Consider the following 6,592-nt stretch of genomic DNA (forward strand, 5'->3'; position numbering starts at 1 on the left):
TTTGAATTCCCAATGCCTTCACAACCTATATGCATAAAAGAACACCCAATACACGAAATGAGACATAAACCGTATAAAATATGATGCTCAATGTATGTAAAACATGCATAAAAACATGTTCGCTCAAGCACTTATCACTTGTTTTTTATGGATTATGTATTTTTACTTTTGATTTTATTATTTATTGTATTTTGCTCCATGGAGAGCTAAACCCCTAGTGGGTACTTGGACTTGTAAACCCTAGGATGATGTTTTTTTTTGACCTTTTGTTATACTTCCTTTAATTGATGTTTTAATTGAGTTCCAATCTTGAATGCTTGTTGAGTTGATTTTCCCTTAGAGTGACACTACGGTTGAGAATCCATTTTGGTAATCCTTGTGGATGAGTGACACCATGAGGGTTAGACAATAATAGATTGGAGAGGGTTGAGAAGGTGAGTCGAGAGGTAGCGGAACATCCCCTTTCACCTCCGGTGAGATTTATTCTATCTGCACATTCCAAGAGTTCTTTGCAGTCATAATAGAGTGAAGTGCTAAGAGATGAACTCCACTAGGGCTTAGTTACGCAAGCAACAGAGTGAAGCGTTGAAGTAATCCTTAGTATCTGGGGATTAATTGTGACTAGGGGTCTTTCGCATGGACCAAATGGTTAGATCTATTTTAGAAAATAGGGTTTATCAATTGGAATCCCCAGAGCCCTAAGCAACCTAGCACAACGTGAGATGTCGAAACTAAGAGATTTCTCCATCGGGGTATAGTGTAGGGTTAGTCATGGTTGACCTTAAGTTTTGGGACCGTATGTTTAAGGATCTATATGACTCATTAATCATTAGTTAGGGAACATATTGATTGGTCTTGTATTTGAAACAATAGTCCTATGGTGAGCAATGTCTGGGTGCTCTGCTTATCGCCGATTGCCTCTCCTATCTTTTTGTGCGTTCTTCTTCTTTTCTTATTTTTATTTGCATTGATTCTTATCACATCACTATTAATTCATCCTTGTTCTAGTTAAATAACAATCTTTGTGTTTGTAATCACTATTCCTCGTGGATTCGACTCACCCTACTCACCAAAGTGTATTATTACTTCGACAAATCCGGGCACTTAGCAGTACACACGCAAAAAGGCGTTGTTAAGATTTTTAGCCCTGCTACCGGGAGTAGGCATTTTAGAAGCACTTTGCACTTTGTTATTTTAGCTATTCAATATTTATTCTATTTCACAATTTCTTATTCTTCCATCGTTCTGATTTGTTTTTCTTTCTTTGGTCATAACTCCAGGTTATGACCCGAGGGAACTCTTCGTTATTGGTTGAAGGTGATCCTTAACTTAAACGAACATTTCATACAAGGGGTAAAGAACTTATGCAAGAATGCATAAATCAAGTCGAGGTAGAAGGTGAAGGGTCAGATATAGAAGAACATAATGGGCAGCATAGGACACTGTCTGATTATGCCAGACCAATAGTTCTTGGCACACAATCTAGCATTATGCGGCCACCGATCACAGCTTTTAGAATTTTGAGCTTAAGCCAAAGATTCATCCAAATGTTACAGTAGCTAGGTACAATTTAATGGTTTGGCGATGAGGATCCAATCAATCATATAGAAAACTTCTTGGAAGTGTGTGACATGCTCTAGATCAATGGTGTTACGGATGATGCCAATAAGTTGAGGACCGTCCCGTTTTCCTTGAAAGGGAAAGCGAAGCAATGGCTATATTCATTACCTAAAGCATCTATCACTACATGGGAGGAGATGGTAGAAGCTTTTCTTGCCCGACATTTCCCTCTCAAAAAATTTAGAAAGCTTAGGAATGAAATATCCTCTTTGTGGAAATGTAATTGGAGTCTCTATTTGAGACATGGGATAGGTTCAAGGAGCTCCTGACGTAAAATGTCCTCAACATGGGTTCCCCGAGTAGATGATCATTCAGACTTCCTATAATTGGTTGAATCTGAGCACAAGATAGTTACTTGATGCTATAGCGTAAGGCACCTTAGGGAACAAGACCCCGTAAGAGCCCGGCTTCTCATTGAAGAAATGGCTATGAAAAATTTATTAATAGAACACAAGAGACAGAAAGAACGTAGCTTTACTTCATGTGATTGACGCAGTTACTTCATCGGTGGCCCAAGTGGAGTCTTTGAGCAAGAAGTTAGACACTCTAACTTCTATTAGAGTGGCGGGCGTGACTAGTTGCATAGGGTATGGGGAAGGACATGCTCCATCCGATTGCTCTATTTCTATTGGTGGTACATCCTCGATAGAACAAGTGGACTTTTGTGGGTAATGCAATGAGAAACCAAGGCAATCTATATAGCAACACCTACAATTCAGGTTGGAGAAGCCACCAAAATCTTTCATGGAGTAATTAAGAGCAACAGAAGATAATGGCACCACCACGATTTCCAGCAACAATAACAAGCCCCGAATATGGAGAACCGAGTTTCAGGGTTGGAAAACCGTATGACCGATCTAGAGAAGCTTTAACCAAGTTCATTCATTTGTCGGATATATGATTTCAATTGGTTGAAGCCACACTTCACAACCACACCGCGTCATTGCACAATTTGGAAAGTCAAGTGGGGCAAATTGCGAAATCGTTATCGGAGAGACCTCAAGGAAGCTTGCCTAGTAACACCGAAACTAATCGGAGAGAACATGTGAATGTGATAACTTTGAGAAGTGGTTGTCAGGTTGAGGGTAGGCTTCTAAGCGAGAAGACCAATGCTGAAGCATCCGAGATTGTGGAGGTTGAGGAGAGAGCAAACAAAGGGAAGAAGGTGGTATCCCTACCTTACAAGCAAAGAATTTCTTATCCTTCAAGATTGAAGAATGACCAAAATGATGAACAATATAAGAAGTTCTTGGGTCTATTCAAGCAGTTGCACATCAATATCCCATTTGTGGAGGCATTATCTCAAATGCTTCGCTATGCAAAGTTTCTCAAGGATCTCTTAACAAACAAGAGAAAGTTGGAGGAGACTGCATCTGTGATCCTAGATGCTTCATGTTCGGCGGTGTTACAAAAGAATTTGCCGAACAAGAAGAAGTACCCCGGAAGCTTCACATTCCGTGCAAACGTCATTCCTTATACATTCTTCCAAAAGTTAGGATTGGGAGAGCCTAGGCCCACTCGGATGACATTACAATTGGCAGACCAAATGGTTAGACATCCGAGGGGCATCATCGAAGTCGTACTTGTGAAGGTTAACAAGTACATATTTCTTATGGACTTTGTAGTGTTGGATGTTGATGACAATATCGATGTCCAGCTGATACACCTGAGCCATTCTTGCGCACTTCTAAGGCTTTCATTGACATGGACAGCGGGGAGTTGACTTTACGAGTCGGGGATGACAAGCTTACAGATTGCCTCGCCGAAGCCATGAGTCATTCTAGACTTTGATGATACTCTTCACTTTCTTGACACTACTGATGAACTAATAGATGAATATATGCAGGAAATGATGCATCCAGACCCATATAAAAGGGTGCTAGACCAAGAAGTGGAGAATGAAGAAACATGATGCTTGGTCTAGAGGACATGGTACAACCTACACCGGGGATCATGAAGAAGATGCTCCAGAAGATGAAGCATGCAAGAAGACGCCACAAGAAATGCCCTAAGGCTAATGCGGATGAGCAAGAACGGAGTAAGGGTGATGAACCCTTATGCGGTAACAAACTTGATAACTCCCCTTCTACCTTCAAAAGACTATGTTCATCATGATTACAAGTCACGGGTAAGAGGGAAACCTTTATCTATGAGCTCCCTAGAGCTAAGTTCAGGTACGTCAAGCTAAGTGACGTTGAACAAGCCCTTCTTGGGAGATAACCCAAGTCTTTACTATTTTTCCAGGTATTAGATAGTGTTTGTATAAATAAGAGCTTGAGTGTTGGTGTCTTGATCTTTTACATCCTATTGATGCGATTTTCTTGTGGATTGTTGGTGTTATCATGTTCTTAATTGTATGTGGCGAATTTTTCTTGGTCGTTCGAGCGTTTTTTCATGATTCTCTGGTTACTTTCCCATAATATAGGAAGGCTCTATATGTGTATAAGTGTGCAAAAATTTTTATAGGGTCTGTAATTTTTTCTAAGTCTTCTAGAGAAGACACACGCCCATGTGGGAATTCCACACGGGCATGTGTTTTCGTTCAGAGCTCATCCCGAGAGGACACAAGGGTGTGTGATTGCCCCTGTGAACGACCTTATGATGGTCACATGCTCGTGTGTAATTTCCACATGGGTGTGTGTTTCTTTACAGATGTTTAGAGCTTTATCTTGAGAAGACACAAGGGCGTGTGTCTACCCCTGTGTCTGACCTTGTAAACTGCACACGGGCATAGGGAATCTTCACACGCCCGTGTGAAACTCTGTAGAGAAAATCCCCTCCATCGTTGGAAGATACAGGGATGTGCGAATGCCCCTATGAAGGGCCTTATGAAGGTCCACGACCATGTGAAATTTTCACAAAGGCGTGTGAAACACTTAGAGAAATTCTCGTGTGGACAAAGGAACCATAAGGGCGTGTGGGTGCCCCTGTGGGTCGGGTATACGGGCGTGGGTAATTTCCACACCCCCATGTGGATGCATTCAGAGTTAAAGAGTGCTATCCTGAGAGCACCCAATGGTGTGTGTCTACCCCTGTGAAGCTCCCCTGTGGAGTCACACAGGCGTGGATAATTTCCACACACCCGTGTGTATGTAGAGAATTCAAAAGGCCTTGATTTCTCTTTATAAATCTTGTTCACCTTTTCATTTTCACACTCCCAAACACTTTGAGAGTGCATCCTTGCACTCTCCTGACCTTGCACCGTCGTTTTAGAGAGATTTCACTCGAGTTTTCCGGCCGATTTCAGGGTTTTTATATTCATCTTGTTAGTAAACACTTATTCTCTCTTATCTTCATCATACTTGATTTTATTCAATTAAACCTGTTGAATGTGCTTTGTTTTGATGTTTAAATGATGAATGTATATTTTAGAAGCATTTTAGAATGAATTTATGATGTATTTTGTAGCGTATCACATAGTGGCCGTGCGGGTTTCATGCCCCGTGGATCCACACGGGCGTGCGAAATTTCCACACAACCTTGTGGATTTCTGTAAAATTTTTATTTTGAATGAATTTTATCGATTTCTTTTCAATTCTTGCAGATATGGCCCCAAAACAAAGAAAGTGGCCAGTATACATCCACGCGAGCCCTCACCTGAGCTGGACTGATGGAGTTTGCGATACTCGAGCACCAGGCTCAATTTGAGAGACTATTGAAACTCAAGTTTAGACAAACTCGATTCCCAGACTTGAGTGCACTTAGAGAGGTTTAGCTCATAGATGATATGGTTGATAAGGTTAATAAGCTGTTGTCAATGCGTAGCTGGAGGAGATTACTGTCTATTCGCCAGCCAGCTATCCATATGTTGACGCTGGAGGTATTATCGTCATTCGAGTTTAACCGGTCTTACAGTAGTTTCGATAGCGTTGATGTGATATAGTTTAAATCATTTGGATATCACTATAGTATGAGCGTCACACAGTTCTTGATTTGGTTGCGGTTATATGATGAGAACTTTACTACCATAGAGGAGTACGAGCAGCTTCCTACAGATTACCCAGGTAGCTTGACTCCTCAGCGCTTGTATTGAGTATTATGCAGCCATAGTCAGTATGAGCCGGGGGTGTTATAGGCTACTTGTTTGTCTCGACCGAGCTACAGATACATTCAAGCCATCCTAAGCAGGTCAGTGAATGGCCATGGCGATAGTTCAGGTGTTTAGAGTCGATAGGAGCTTCTCTACTTGTATTCCATGGTATAGAGCCATCTGATTTATTTTGGCTATATACTAGCAGAGTTCGTGAGGCATCAGGGTCAGTATGCCAGGATCGGAGTGCTTTTCTCTGGTTCCTATATTACTAGACTCATAATGGGGATGGGTATGCGGGACACTATTAGAGGGCTGAGAAGATGATCGTACCTACCTCCTGGGTATATAGACGATGAGATACATGGGTATATTACGCAGGTATCGACCGGGAGTGTATGTACTGATTACACTTAGCCAATAGATAGCCGAGGGAGGAGATGATGTTGCAGAGGGTTCCCAGTAAGAGCCCCAGTCTTAGCAAATAGAGACAGAGAAGCCCCATGCTGCATAGGAGCCACCTCCAGTGTGCATGTTTTCTACTTCTCGAGCCGATGATCATTATGAGAGACTGATAAGTGTCTAAATGTAGATGTTTTCATGTATATATCATATTCACTTTGCATGTATTTTGTGAGTTTTGATGCATGTTTTGCGCTTAATCATCTACTATTTGCTTTGTAGGGCATAAGGAAGCCATGGAGAACAAGAAGATATCATTTGAGTGAAAAGAGAAGTAAAACAGACCTCTTACTACTCCCCATAGTACTCAAGATGGGGGTCAGACAAAGACCAGAGAAGCGAATGATTCGTAGTGTTCTGCCTGATTTACATACTACCCAAAGATACTGGGGTCAGATGATGGCGTGTGATGCATCCCGTATGGAACGCGAATCTAGGGTTTTGCGCTAGACGACCCCACACGACACCCATACGACTTTT

General features: G+C 41.7%; 1 non-coding gene across 1 annotated transcript; it reads right to left on the bottom strand.

Annotated features, from left to right (window-relative positions):
- Positions 1 to 1,805: 1,805 nt before the first annotated feature.
- LOC120255422 lies at positions 1,806 to 1,913 on the bottom strand. Its single transcript, XR_005535008.1, has one exon. It is a non-coding gene; the product is annotated as a small nucleolar RNA R71 (small nucleolar RNA).
- Between the last annotated feature and the right edge of the window lie 4,679 nt (positions 1,914 to 6,592).

Source organism: Dioscorea cayenensis, unplaced genomic scaffold (assembly GCF_009730915.1).
Source record: "Dioscorea cayenensis subsp. rotundata cultivar TDr96_F1 unplaced genomic scaffold, TDr96_F1_v2_PseudoChromosome.rev07_lg8_w22 25.fasta BLBR01000991.1, whole genome shotgun sequence".
Taxonomy (NCBI): domain Eukaryota; kingdom Viridiplantae; phylum Streptophyta; class Magnoliopsida; order Dioscoreales; family Dioscoreaceae; genus Dioscorea; species Dioscorea cayenensis.